At 41.8% G+C, this 15,324-nt stretch overlaps 1 protein-coding gene across 4 annotated transcripts in view; it reads right to left on the reverse strand.

Moving 5' to 3' along the window:
• RARB (retinoic acid receptor beta) overlaps positions 1-15,324 on the reverse strand; it is a 1,128,948-nt gene that overhangs the window by 353,509 nt on the left and 760,115 nt on the right. The window lies entirely within an intron of this gene.

Raw genomic sequence — 15,324 nt, forward strand, 5'->3', positions numbered from 1 at the left:
ATATAAAGGATAGAAATTTAGGAATACTGACAATGACATCAGACAAGAGCTGCCAGCTTCTTTGAGTCTGTTCATTTCTGCACACACTCCACAGATCTTGCATCACAATTCACTTTGTTTCTACTGCAGTGCAACTTCCTTTGTAATAAACTGTACATTCTGAACACTATGCTTACATTATTTACATTGTCTTTTTGTTTTCCAGTTGTTTTATTTACATTACATTTATTTACTCCCAGCAATACTGGACAGTGGATTGTGTAGTTAATGGATATGTCATTGACTGACTGAGCATGTCATTGATGGATGTGAAAAAATGGAGGGAATGGGTGGCATTTGCTACTGTGCAACCCAGGTGTACAAAGAAGCAAATTTCACCCACTGCTGCTAGCAATTCTGTATGCCTGATAGCTATATATATCTGAGCTCTCTCTCGCTCTCTCTCTCTCTCTCTGTTAGAAACACACACACACACACACACACACACACACACACACACACACACACACACACACACACACACACACACACACACACACACACACACACACACAGTGGTTTTGCTAAGTGTTTCTATCACACAATTACTTGTTCTGAAAGCAATATATGTAAATGCAGAATGTTACCATCAAAAAGCATATCTTTTACTAGAAACCCTTAAACCTGCTAAATTCATGCAGAGACTATCAATCAACGTATGTGCACAAAATATGGAAAAAGTTACAGATAGCTCAAATGAGTTATCTACTATATCCAGTTCTCTTACAACTGAGGTAGTACACCCTTAAGACTGTGACAAAGTTGGAATGCCCACCTCAACAGCTTGCCTCAAACTGCTTTAACTCATGTATGTATGTGTTGCTAAGAAAAGAGAAGTTATGTCTTATCATAATGGCCCACATAGGTTCATAGGTTATAGGTTCATAGGTTGGTACTGGGCTATCTGCCCGAAGGCATATATTATCCCAGCCACGTTGTGCGGTATTCACCGCCCCTTTAGTAGCTCCCTAGACCCTTGTACTAGCAACTAGTACCCTTGGCCCCTATCTAGTAGTGCTGTTGGTGTGATCCCCAGTGTGAACTTTCTGTTACCCATCCACTCATCAAGGTTCCTCTTGAAGAGTGATAGTGAGGGGCTCTGTCTTATGTAGATCGGGACTCTGTTCCATAGTAAGGGAAGTCTCTGCGAAGGGAATCTATCCCTCCAGCATGTTCTATTCATTGTTGTGTTGAGGTTTATATCCCTAGAGCGTGTAGCTCGAGTAGATTTGGTTTTGCTAAGATGGAGCATGTTCAACAATTTTGGGTTGGACATGGCTCTGTACGTTAGACAGAGATCGCCTATGAGAAAGCGGTATGCAACAGAGAACAGTCTTAGCTTTTTCAATCAGAAACATGTTTTTCAATCAGACAATATGTGTTATCAGTCTTCACAAGTCCCTGACTGTGGGGTTCCGATCCTAGGGAAACCGACTTGGCTGTTTATTTCAGCTCGCGCCTTCCAAACTCTCAAGTTAGGCTTTACCCATAATGCTCCTCTCAAAATTACCTCAGATTGAGTTTGCCCAAAACAGTGGCAGGCAGCAAGTAGTAGTAATAATAATAATAATAAGAAGAAGAGACCAGATATGTGTCCTTAATATGAAGCCAGTTCTGGAAAAATTTGGTCCACTAAGAGTCTCAGGCTAAGGGAAGGAGGGGGGGAATGTCAAGTATTAGTGAAGATAGACAACACAGATGGAACATTATGGCAAGACATAACTTCTTTATCTGATGTTGTCAGTCTTCACATAATCCATGACTGTGGGACAGAATCTTGGGAGGTCTCACGGAAGAATATTCCTAAGCCCCATCAAACCAAATGATGGTCATCCCCAGAGACCTGATCCAATCTGTAATCAGTGATAAAAGTATGAGGAGAAGACCAAGTGGCTGCTGCACAAATATCATCTAAAGAAGCTCTGGCATGAAAAACTACAGAAGTTGCCACTGTTCTAGTTGAGTGAGCTTTTACTGGACGTGAAAGGGAAATCCCTTTTGAGTGGCAGATAAATGTGATACAATCTTTAAGCCATTTTGCCAAAGTAACCATAGAAACTGGGTTGCCTAGAAAAAGCGAGGAAAAGGCAACAAACAATTGGACAGATTTTCTGAAATCCTTCGTTCTATGGAGATAAAAACGTAGCTGTCTGCAGACATCTAATAAATGAAGGAAATACTCCCCTTTATTAGAAAAATTAGGGGAAAAAGACTGGTAGTTGAAGTGTCTAATTGATATTAGATTCTGGGACTACCTTTGGTAAGAAGGATGGATTAGTCCTAAGGTAGACTCTGTCTTTGTGAAATATTATGTAGGGAGGTTTGAAGGACAAAGTCTGAAGTTCAGAAACTCTTCTGACAGATGTAATGACCACTAAAAATAAAGTTTTCCAAGTCAGAAACTTTAAGTCAGAAGTAACTGATGGTTGAAAAGGAGACAAAGTAATGGACTGAATAACTAGTGTTAGATCCCAAGGAGGAATGGGTTCTTTAAACTGAAGTCTTAACATTAGGGCTCCTTTTAAAAAGGCTTTACAAAGTTTGTGTGACATAAGGGATGCCCCATCAAACCCCATATGGAAGTTCGAGATTGCTGCTAGATGAACTTTAATTGTTGAGATAGAGAAACCGGATTGACAGAGGTTAGCTAAAAAATCCAAAACTTTATGAACAGGGGTCATATAAGGATCAAGTTCGTTCATAAGGGCCCAACTTGCAAATTTTTCCTATTTACTTTGGTACAGTTTCCTAGCTAAAGGTTTGTGATGGGCCACAATGATTTGATGGACAGAAGAGGAAAGGGAAAGATGCTTAGCAATCATGGGAATTGGAGAAGCCACTCTGTGAGCTTGAGATGATGCAGGTTCGGGTAAACCATGCCCTCAGGATGAGACAGCAGATCTGGAGCAGGGTCCAGTATCCATGGTTTCCAAAGAAGATGAGGCCAAATGAAGGGAAAGCAAACTTGTCGAGGCCAAAAGGGGGCAATAAGGATTATTGAATTCTCCAACCTCTTGCCTTTCTTTATACATGGGGATGTCAAAGGAGTTGGGGGAAAGGCATAAAGAAGACCAGGGGGGCCAATCACGAAGAAGAGCGTCTCTGGGTGACTACCCGGGAGGGGGAATTAGGCAAAGAAACTACTGCACTTGTTGTTCAGAGGGGATGCAAAAAGATTGCAGCAAGATTGGCCCCAGTGACAAAAAATCTCTTTCGCCACCACAGGATTGACAGACCAGTCTTGAGGCATGAGAATGGTTCTGCTCATCTTGTCCACTGTCACATTGGAACTCCCCAGAATATGCATTGCTGTGAGAAAGTAGTTGGAAGAAATCGTCCATTGCCAAACTCTGAGGGCTTCTCGACACAATGGGTAAAATATGATTTCCCCTTGCTTGTTGATATACCAGACTACCGACATGTTGTCCGTCTGAATTGCTACTGTTCCTGGAGGAAGGGCATCCTGGAATACTTGCAATGCCAACAGCACTGCCCTTGTCTCCAGAATATTGATGTGCAAGATGGCCTCCAGTTGGGATCACGTGCCATGGACTGTCCTTCCCAGATAACCCCCCCCCCCCAATCTGGGAAGCACTATGGCTTGGGGTTGTGGAAGGATGACTGGTTGGCCCAAAAGAATTTTGTTGGAATGGAGCCACTATGAAAGATCCTGTTTGCAGCTATTGGTAATCAAGATGTGGTGGGACATTGGCCAATCTATCAGAGGCCACTGGGAGGCTAGTAACCACTGTAAGATTTGCATGTGATATCTTGCTAAGGGAACAAGAGTGACTGAGGCTACCATCTAGCCTAATGCTTGTAGGATGAATCTGGCTGGAACACTTTTGCTCTGGATAATTTGACTGACCCGAGATCTGATCCTTTGTAGTCTTTCCAGTGGAAATGAAGCAATTCCTGGAACAGTGTCCAATACAGCTCCGACAAATTCTAGTTGTTTGCGAGGGCTGTAAATTTGATTTTTCATAATTTATTGTGATGCCTAGAGATGCACAGAGATGCAGAGTGTCTCTTGCCTGTTCTAACCGACACATGGTGGTAGCAGTGAGGAGCCAGTTGTGAAGGTATGAAAAGACTTGAAATCCTTGCAGTCTGAGATTAGCTGCTACCACTGCCATGCATTTGGTGAACACCCTGGGGGCTAAGGTGAGTTCAAAGGGCAGTGCTCTGAATTGGAAATTACTACCTCTCAGCTGGAAGCACAGGAACCTCCTGGAGCGTTTCTCCATTTTTATGTGGTAATATGTGTCCTGGAGTTCTATAGCGCACATCCAATCATCTTTTTTCCAAGAATGGAAGTATTGACTGTATCAAGACAATCCGAAATTTGGTTTGCTGAACTGCTTTGTTGATCTGGTTGAGATCCAAAATGGGTCTCCAGTCACCTGTTTTTTTTTGTGCACTAAAAAAACCTTTAGTAAAACCCGGATCCTATTTAGTCTGGTGGGACTTTTTGGATGGCTCTTTTGTAGAGTACGTTTTGAATTTCTGCTACTACTGCTTCCCTGTGACTGGGTGGAACATCCGGGAGTCTTTTTTGGGGTTTTGGATTTATGGAAAGTGGGATTTGGTAATCTCTGGATGTGATTTCCTGCACCCATTTGTCCAAAGTTATCAGTTGCCAGGTGGGTTGTGCAGGGATAGTCATCTCCCGACTGCCTCAAGAGGAGGGCAATTGGTCCTCCCTTCAGGGGTGCTGGTAGGAAGTACCAGAGATAGAATCTCTGGACCCCTGGTTCTGCGGGTCGCTTCTACCTCTGGGGAGGCATCTTCCATTACTTCCCCCTCTGCCCCAGAGAAAGTCTTTGCCATGTGAATCCTGCAAAGGCCATTGGGATTTTTTAAACGATAGTCTCCCACTACTCTGGTTCCTACAGTAAGGCTGCTGAGGAGTGGAGAAACATATGCCTATGAAAGAAACAGTCTTCCCATCTCTGAGTGTCTTTAACCTTGAGACCAAAAAGGGATGATCCATCAAACAGAGCGTTGACAAATGACCCTTTGAATGGCTCCACAAAATCACATAAGCACATCCAGAAATGCCTTCTAATGGCTGTGTCTGAACCTGCTGCTCTTAGCGTCCCCTTAGAAAGCATTAGAAATCGCTTCAAGGGTGGTGAGCTGACAGGCAACTTTGTCCCGTACCCCTTCAGCTACTGCTCCTGAGAGGGTATCCAAGAGCTCTTTGAGTAGATCCCTCTGTAACCTTGTGAAGTGTGCCATAGACCTGAGACCAAAGGTCAATGAAGTGTAAATGTGCTTCAAAAACCTATCCATAGTCCTATACTCATTAGGAGGATAGATAGTCAGATTTTCCTTGGAAAGTTCCTTTGTTGTGACTGCCGCTATCACCATGGCATTTATGGGTATGCCTTTTGACCACTGTTGCTCTTCCTTGGGGGCTGAAAGGATCCCATCAGGTCTCTTGGGGATTAGTTTGATGGAGTCGGGCATCTTCCATGCCTGCTGAGTGATCAGTTTAATGAGATTGTCAGCAGGTGGGGAGATCCAAGAGGTAGAATGTTGGGCACGAAAAGCCTCCAGGTATACCGACTCCTCTGACAAAGGTTGGATGGAAGACCAGCCACCCCTCTGTTTCAGGATCTCTAGGATGTCCCCAAAGGATACATCATCAGGGGGTGACCTGGGGGAACCTCCCCCTTCATTAAAGTTGGTATATTCAGTGAAGGACTCCACCGAGGAGTCTAAGTGCTTCCTCTTGCACTTTTTCTTCACAGGTACTTCTTCAGGGTGATGTTCTGGGGAAGTGTCCAAAGAGGAAACCACCAAGGTGGGTCTTTCCTGGGGCTTTTGTACCCTCTGTCCTGGGAAAGAGACTCATGGAAGCTGAGGTCCAGGAAATGTGGAACTCTGTCTTGACAGGGCTGGCAAGGACTGTGAGTCCCTAGTGGACAAGGCCTTCTCCATGATTTGGAAGGCCAACCCCCCCCCCCCATAAAGGGATGGAAGCCTGGAACCGAAATAGACTCCTTTAGAACCAAGGTCCCACCCTGCACTGAGGAGGTGACCCTTGAAACCAAAGCCTGGGTCGATCCTATGAAAGCTGCACCGCTGACAGTCACAGATGGCTCCGAAATTAAAGAAGTTGATCCATGCACCTTGGAACTGGACAGGGAGTCCCAACCCCAGGAGGCCTCCTGTGCTGAAGGCCCAGAGGAACTCAAGGCAATTTTTGGTTCCGGAGAAGAAGTTGCTACCAGAACTGAGACAGTCGATGCTGGGAATGTCAGAACTGATGGTCCAAAGACTCAGTCGGAGAGGAGGAGGAAGAATGGACGGTGTCACAGTAGGGTCGGTTTTGATGCCAGCTTGGCTGGGAACTGAAGACCTTCCCCTCGCCGTCAGGAGCTGATCCACCAGTCTCATGATGTTGGCTTCAGAGAGACCCTTAGTGGACTAAACTGAAGCAGTCGAAGGAGACCTAGGGAGTCTCGGATTGACAAAGGGGCTCGGTGGTCTATCTTTGAAAGGATCAACAGATGAAGAATATCTGGATCTTGGAACAAAAATTATCTCTGACTGCTCTGGTACCGATGTATCTCTCTGTGCTGAGCTACAGGAGGTCGACTCTGAAGTTTTGGTTGGTGTCGAATCTTTTTTGTCATTCAGTGCCATGGAACTCTTCGACACTGAAGGTTGTTTAGAAACCTTCTTGGGTGGTTCTGAGGTGCTGGGAACTGAAGAAGGTTGTTTCTTAGAAGAGAAGGATGAGGAAGATGATGAACTGGCTTCCGTTTTGGACCCAGAAATGGCCTCATCAAAATCAATTTTAAGCAGTCCTTTAAGAATTAACTTGTTTTTCCATTTGGTGATTGTCCTGGTGGAAAAACTTGGCAAATTGAAAAGTTCACTTGTAGATGAAGTTTTCCTAAGCAGTAAACGCAAAGGATATGCCTGTCCCAAATGGGCATTTTTTTCACATTTTTGGCACTTTTTAAACCTAAATGTGCCCTTACAGGATTTGGCTGGAGATTCTGACTTGTCAGCCATAATACCAAATAGATCAATGGATACACACATACACTCATGGGAGGGAACACATTTAGAGGTTTTTTTTTTTTTTTTTTTTTTGTTAGAGAGACAAAAAGAAAAGCTAAGAAAATACTAATGGTGGTAAAATACAATACCTGAAAAATGTAAGAAAAGAAAGTACCAACAATGGTACTTAGAACGAACTACCAGCGATAGTGTAAGCAGAGAGAAAACCACATACACACATACACACACACACGCATGCACACACGCACACACAAACATGCACACACATTAATAAAGATTGCGAGAAGAGCAGGTATAAGAAAAAAACACTAGAAATGAAAGGGAGACTTGTGCAAAAGAAAAAATAGGATAAACTTACTTAAAACTTACTTAAATTATAAGCCAAAGTTCAACAGCGGTTGTACACGCTTGACACACGAAGTGGCAAACGAGATCTGAGGTAATTTTGAGAGGAGCATTATGGGTAAATCATAGCTCAAGGGTTTGGAAGGCGCAAGCTGAAATAAATGGCTGAATTGGTTCCAAGGCTTGGAACAGAGCCCACAGTCAAGGATTTTGTGAAGACTGACAACATCAAATTCCATGTTTGACTCTAGGTAAGCCCTGTATATACTTGATCTTGTGGTGACCAGGATTTAGAAATTAACTTTTACAAGCATGATAACACTCTTTAAGCATTTCTATACTGCTCAAGTATCATTTTGCATGTGTAGCTGTGACATATCACACTGCTTAAGAAAGTGACATCTGATAAATGACATAATACAGAAAAAGCACTGAACTGTTACTGAATATCATTACCAAAGTACAAAGCACCTTATTTCAGTATTGCATTACCAAAGTACAAAGCACGTTATTTCAGTATTGCGTGTATAAAACAACTTGACTATAACTGCTTGGAAACAAAATATGAAATATGAAATTGTTAGGAGGAAAAAACATGTAAAAAGGAACCATAAAATGTTGTCCTGTTTTAAGGTACTGAGATTTTCCTATTTGGCCAATAGATGGCACATGTAGCTTTTTAAATACAAACATATGACCATGTTTACTGATAAGCTATATCTTGATTTTATACAGTACACTTCACTGATTCTAAAGAAAAAATATAAGCAATAAACTATATAAAAATCAGCAGTTCAGCTACATCACATGTATACCCCCCATGTCCTGTGTTTCAATTTTTCTCAGTCAGAATATAGAGTTTTTCTTATGTCATAACTGTAGGTAACAATTCTTTAAAAACAGTCCACAAAGACATGTTTTTCTCACTAGGCACTCCCTGACCTTGTGAAGTATTGCCTAGTTTTCTGTGCCCTGCAGCAGACTAATGTAATTCATTTTTTTTATTTTGTTTTTCTTACCATTGCTACTCAGTGAATAACCAGGCAGCTGTTGTGATGATGTCTGCTCAGTAAAGGACGAATTTTGTGATTCCATTAATCAGAGACTGTACCTGTAATACCGAACTCCTTGTTTACTTATATCTTTATGCTTTTGCTCAAAAATGTTTTGTGCTGCAGAAATGCACACAATTTAGACACCACAAACAGTTCCTTCGGCTGAAAGTTTCCCCCTCATGGTTCAGACACTGACATTTTACAGCACTCTGTCTCAGTGCAGACTGCCATGCCTTATCATGGCTGCAGAAAGGAAAAAGATGAAACCGGAAAGATCATATAAACTCTTAATGTAAACATTTCTTGAAATCTCTGACTCCTAAACAAAGGGCATCTTATTGTATAACAGTCAATAGAGATATTTTGTAAAATAAATAACCATAACATTAACAGGAAAATGTTTTCTTCATAAAACTGTAACATTAAATGGAAAGTTTTTTCTCATATGATAATGTGTCTGCTTTTAAACCAAGCATGGTCATGTAAGTCACAGTACACAGAGTGTCCAGTTCATCATTTGTGCACTGAACTTGTCAGTGATGCTCCATTAACCACATGTTTAATATAAGCACGGGTGCTTAGTGTCCCTAGCATTCGATGAGCTCCTCCACATTTCATTTATGGCTCCTTTATTTGAAAGGTCAGTGGCCAGCAAGATATATGAGGGCAAGTTCAAGTGAGGCGAGCAAGCACTAGACACTCATCTCCTCAATGTAAATCAAGCTGTTCGGCCAAAGCCTGCACAGTGCTGAGACTAATTTTGTATGCCGCTCTTCATCTGTCAAGGTGATTTTCCCTTCTTTGCAAGCTGTCTCTTCCTTTGTACTCATTACAAGAATGACAGACCAGATGAATGCCACTGCTTCGCACTTTTACCTTCATTCCAGACACACATTCACTTTTCTGAGTGCTTTAACATTTGCTTGTAGAGTACTGATATAAAAAAATCACTAGCAGCACATAAAAAGGCTGGGTAACTTATCAGGAGACCTGGCTTTTCTGCAGTTTAGCTATGAAGTCTAGAGTCACAGGTCTGAATGCCAATCATATCAACTACTGACCTTTATGAAGCTTGACTGTCATAAATATATGCTGATAGTTTCTATTATCAATATATTTATCAATGTTATTTTTGAAAGAAGTTAGTAGCTAACTTGTTTATAAGGGAGAAGCTTATTCAATAATATTGGAAAGCACTGGGAAATGAATGTATGAAGAAAGTAGACATGAGTATAAGGAGAGGCGCATGGCAAAGAGAGAGGTGGTGAAAGCTAAAGATAAGGCGTATGGAGACTTGTATGAGAGATTGGACACTAAAGAGGGAGAAACGGACCTGTACCGATTGGCTAGTCAGAGGGACAGAGCTGGGAAAGATGTGTAGCAAGTAAGGGTGATAAAGGATAGTGAGGGAAAGGTACTCACAAGTGAGGAGAGTGTGTTGAGTAGATGGAAAGAGGACTTTGAAGGGCTGATGAATGAAGAGAATGAGAGAGAGAGAAGGTTGGATGATGTGGGGATAGTGAATCAGGAAGTGAAACAGATTAGCAAGGAGGAAGTAAGGACAGCTATGAAGAGGATGAAGAATGGAACGGCTGTTGGCCCAGATGACATACCAGTGGAAGCATGGAGGTGCTTAGGAGAAATGGCAGTGGAATTTTTAACTAGATTGTTTAATGAAATTTCGGAAAGTCAGAGGATGCCTGAGGAGTGGAGAAAAAGTGTTTTGGTACCTATCTTTAAGAATAAGGGTGATGTGCAGAGCTGCAGTAACTACAGAGGGATAAAATTGATCAGTCACAGCTTGAAGTTATGGGAAAGAGTAGTAGAAGCTAGGTTAAGAAGGGAGGTGATGACTAGTGATCAGCAGTATGGTTTCATGCCAGGAAAGAGCACTACAGATGCAATGTTTGCTCTGAGAGTATTATTGGAGAAATACAGAGAAGGTCAGAAGGAGTTGCATTGTGTCTTTGTAGACTTGGAGAAAGCATATGACAGGGTGACTAGAGAAGAGTTGTGGTATTGTATGAGGAAGTCGGGAGTGGCAGAGAAGTATGTAAGAATGATTTACTACCTCTGCACAGATATTTTTCTGTCATAGATATAAGCAATGCCTTTTTCTCCATACCACCACATAAGGAGAGTAGATTTTGGTTTGCATTCACTTTTCAAGGTAAAAGATACACCTACACCAGATTGCCACAGGGCTATTTTGAGAGTCCGACAATATTAGCACAAGAAATGGCTGTGAATTTAGCTCAGTTTGTTCCCCCACAGGGAAGCCAGGTTCTGTTGTATGTAGATGATATTTTGTTGGCCTCACCCACACAGAAAAGTTGTAAAAAGGATACCCTAGCCCTTCTTAGTTTTTTAGCTGAGCAAGGACATAAAGTAAATAAAGAAAAGTTACAATTGTGGAAAGCACAAGTGAAGTACTTGGGTTATTTAATTTCGCAGGCAGGTAGACAATTGGAGAACAAAAGAAAACAAGCAATTCTTGAGGCACCTATGCCTACGACTAAGCGGGAGATGATGTCATTTTTAGGTGTGACTAATTTTTGTAGAAGTTGGATCCCTAACTATGCTGAAGAAGTACGGCCATTGACCGCACTGATCTATGACACTCCCATGGCAGCTAAAAGTAATATACAGTGGACAGATAAGGCAATACAAGCATTTAATAGAATTAAGCAATTGATAGCAGGATCCTCTGTTTTGGGTTTTCCGAACTATTCTAAGCAGTTTGTACAAATGGTTGATTGTAAGGGAGGATATATGACTTCGGTTCTGGTACAAGTACATGGGGATAAACAGAGACCGATAGCTTTTTATTCCTCCAGATTAGATCCTGTTGCAAGGGCATTGCCGCATTGTGTTCAAGCTGTAGTGGCAGCCGCCATGGCAGTGCAAGCCTCAGCATCATTAGTTTTGTTCCACCCATTAAAATTGCGAGTTCCACATTCAGTAACTACTATACTTTTGCAAGATAAGATAACCTTTTTATCTCCTAGTCGACATTTGTCATGTATGACAGTGCTGCTGACACAGCCACATATGACCATAGAAAGATGTACTACTCTTAATCCGGCTACACTTTTGCCGACTCCAGAAGAAGGTACTCCACACGTTTGTTTAGAGAGCATTCATAACAAAGTACTTCCCCGGCCAAATTTAACGGATATTCCGTTGGTAGATTCTGATCTCGTTTTGTTTGTAGACGGATCAGCAAAGAAGGACACTGTAGGAAAAACACTAGTAGGGTATGCAGTCACCACAGAAACTGAAGTTTTGGAAGCAAAAGGATTGTCAAACATTTATTCTGCCCAAGCAGCTCAGCTAGTGGCTTTGACTCGAGCTTGTACCTTAGGGGAGGGTAAAAAAGTGACAATTTATACAGATAGTCAATATGCTTTCTCTACTGTACATGTTTTCGCTCAACAATGGAAGAATAGGGGAATGGTTACTGCGACAGGCAAACCAATAAATCACAGAGATTTAATTTTACAGTTGTTAGATGCAGTACAACTACCACTTCAGATAGCGATATGTAAATGTTCTGCACATACTAACAAAAAAGATCCTGTCTCCAGGGGAAATGCTTTTGCTGATATGGCTGCAAAAAAGGCAGCTCAAGAAAATGATTTGCTTTTGCATGACAATGATTTAGAGCCCGGACACCTCTTAGACTTAGAGACACTAAAAGTAATGCAAACATTGACAACACAGAAAGAAAAATGTCATTGGGTGAAATATGGTATCACTCAACGGGATGGGTTGTATAGGGCATCAGATGGCAAAATGGTATTACCCTCAAACCTTTTTAGGTATGCTGCATTGGTTAGCCATGGACCTGCCCATGTAGGAGTACAGACAATGGTTCAAATAGTGTCTAAGGTGTTTTGGTGTAAAGGATTTTCAACTTATGCAAAGCAATTCTGTTTATCTTGTTTATTATGTGCAAAGTATCATGCTCAGGGGGGAGTTAAAAAATCTCAGCAGGCATTCCCTACACCTCCATATCCATTCCACACACTCTGTATGGACTTTATTGAGTTGACACCCTCAGAGGGAAAAAAGTTTTGTCTAGTCATAATTGATGCTTTTTCTAAGTGGGTAGAAGCTTTTCCAGTAAAGCATCCTGATGCACACACAGTAGCTAAGCTTTTAACAACAGAAATAATTCCCCGATTTGGTTTACCAAGACGCATTTACAGTGATAATGGGTCTCATTTTGTTAACCAGATTGTTCATAAGTTGGGTCAAGTGTTTCAAATTGATCTCAAACACCATTGTGCTTACCATCCGCAGTCAGCTGGACTGGTGGAGAGACACAATGGTGTCCTGAAGAGTAAGCTCTGCAAACTGATGGCAGAAACGCATAGATCCTGGACTGCGTGCCTTCCATTGGCACTCCTGTACATGCGAATCTCACCCTCCTACAAAGGACTTACACCATTTGAACTTTTGTTTGGGAGACCATATTACGTCCCGCAGTGGCAAGGATTGTTGCCAGTGGAACGTGAGGGGGGTGAGGATCTGGCGGATTATATGAATAAGCTGCTAAATGTTAAGTCTCTTGTAACCAATGACTCCTTTGCAGATTCCAGAGGTGAAGCCTTGTTAAGCGTGGCACCTGGGGACTGGGTGTGGATCCAAATTGTGAAGAGAAAGAACTGGTCATCCTCCAGGTGGGAAGGCCCATATCAAGTACTTATCTCAATACCTTCGGCTGTAAAGATCGCAGAGAGGACTTTGTGGATTCATATCACCCACTGTAAAAAACTTAAGACTTTTCCTTCTACCATTGATGTTGGTCAGACTCCATCGGACCCCTGAACGCAAAGTGTGACTACAAAGGAAGGATGGCCATGTTCAACTGGTACTTGAACTGTTACGTGATGATGATTTTGGTGGCAAAAGTAAATATGTCCATACGAGAAGGAACAGTTGTGAGAGAAAAAGGAATGGTGGTGCTGCAGGCGCAAACAGGTGTTACTACTACTATGTTCAAGGTAAAACTTTGTGAAGGAATTTTGGACTGTGCTAAATGGAACAGTAATGATTTCCTGACTCTTCCAAAATACTTGTGCAATACAGACTGTGCGTCCTGGTCAAATGTTTGGTGGTCAACAAATGTGAACGGATGGGAAACAAGTGGTGCAGTGATACCAGAGAAAGATAAGAGCAGGCAACAAAGAATAAAAATTGCGCATTTCCAAGGTACTGAAGTGATTACTATAACCATCGTGTCACCACAAGAAAGTGATTCAGGAGTTTATGGAATCAGAGTGTCTCTTCCAATTGGAACTGATCCTTTGGTGACTTTCCAACTTAAAGTGCAAAGCCTTAAAAATGCTACAAGTAAAGCAGATTTTGCCTTTACGGAGGAAGAACAGTTGTTACTCGAGACAGGATTCGTACACCATAATGAATGGTTATCTTGGGTTAGATATAGTACCCGAGAGGCACATCGTGAGAACTGTGTTTCTTGTACTGAAGGTAAACAACAACTAGCGACAGTCCCATTGATGCAAGCTGAAGGTAACCTAACGTGTCTGTTAAAGTTATTCTTCAACAAAACTGAAGATGAATGCAAAAATGAAACTCAGCGTTTTCCAGTCATAAGCAAAGTTGAGAAACCGCCTACAGCGATTTCCTATCCAGGTTTGTATATGTGCATTTCCAGAGATGGCACAGGAAAGAATTATGGCAATATGGGACAGAATTATTGCAATGTTACTGTGAATGGCAACGAAAATCCATTTCTGGAGAACCAAACTCATAGTTTAGCAGATGTATGGTGGTTATGTGGAGACAACAAACTCAGATCAAGGCTTATGATTCCCTGGAAGGGAACTTGTGCACTTGTAAAGTTAATTCTGCCATTCTACATTTTCCCAGTTCCAGCAAGCAATTTCGTAAGAGAACCTGAAATAAAGCCGAGGTGGTTGAATAAGAGAAAAAGAGAGGCACCGAAGCAATCCTTCGATAGCAGTGTCTACATCGATAGCATTGGCGTACCAAGAGGTGTGCCTGATGAATACAAAGTAATAAACCAAATAGCAGCTGGTTTTGCATCCATCTTTGTCTGGATTCAACCCAATAAGAATGTGGACTGGATCAACTACATTTACTATAACCAGCAGCGTTTTGTGAACTATACCAAAGATGCATTAAAAGGTATCGCTGAACAACTGGAGGCCACTTCGCAGGTGGCATGGCAGAATCGAATTGCGTTGGATATGTTCCTGGTCAAAGAAGGAGGAGTTTGCAGGATGTTTGGGACTTTCTGTTGTACATACATCCCAAATAACACTGCCCCTGATGGGAGCATCACTCGAGCTTTGAAAGGTTTGGAAATGTTATCCGAGGAATTGGCAGAGAACTCTGGGGTAAATAATCCCTTCACAGACTTTCTACGAGCGTGGTTTGAAAAATGGAGTCATCTCATCAGCAGTTTCCTGGTGTCCGTCGGAGTCGCTATGGCTATCGTGGTGGTATGTGGTTGCTGTTGTATACCCTGTATCAGAGGTCTTCTACAAAGACTGGTTGAAACTGCTGTTATGAAAACGATGTACCAGCAGTTGCAACAGACTGGTGAAAGTGAATACATTGAAATGTGACTTTTGCAAATGTTTTGAAGTTTAAACGTTTGTCTTGCAAATGAAGTAATGTATGCAAAGAAAAACTTAGTTTTTACCATATATTGCTGAAATAAAAAAGACAAATAAAAGTGTTTTGAGGGGGGAAATGTTAAGAAAAAAAGTTTTAAAACATACTATTATTTGTCTCTTACTCCCATCTAGCAAAATGAATATGCTATTTGCTGAAGCGTTGGTAAGAAAAGGTC

The sequence above is a fragment of the Protopterus annectens genome, chromosome 3.part1, assembly GCF_019279795.1.
Source record: "Protopterus annectens isolate FY-2018-M chromosome 3.part1, PAN1.0, whole genome shotgun sequence".
In the NCBI taxonomy this organism is placed as follows: domain Eukaryota; kingdom Metazoa; phylum Chordata; order Ceratodontiformes; family Protopteridae; genus Protopterus; species Protopterus annectens.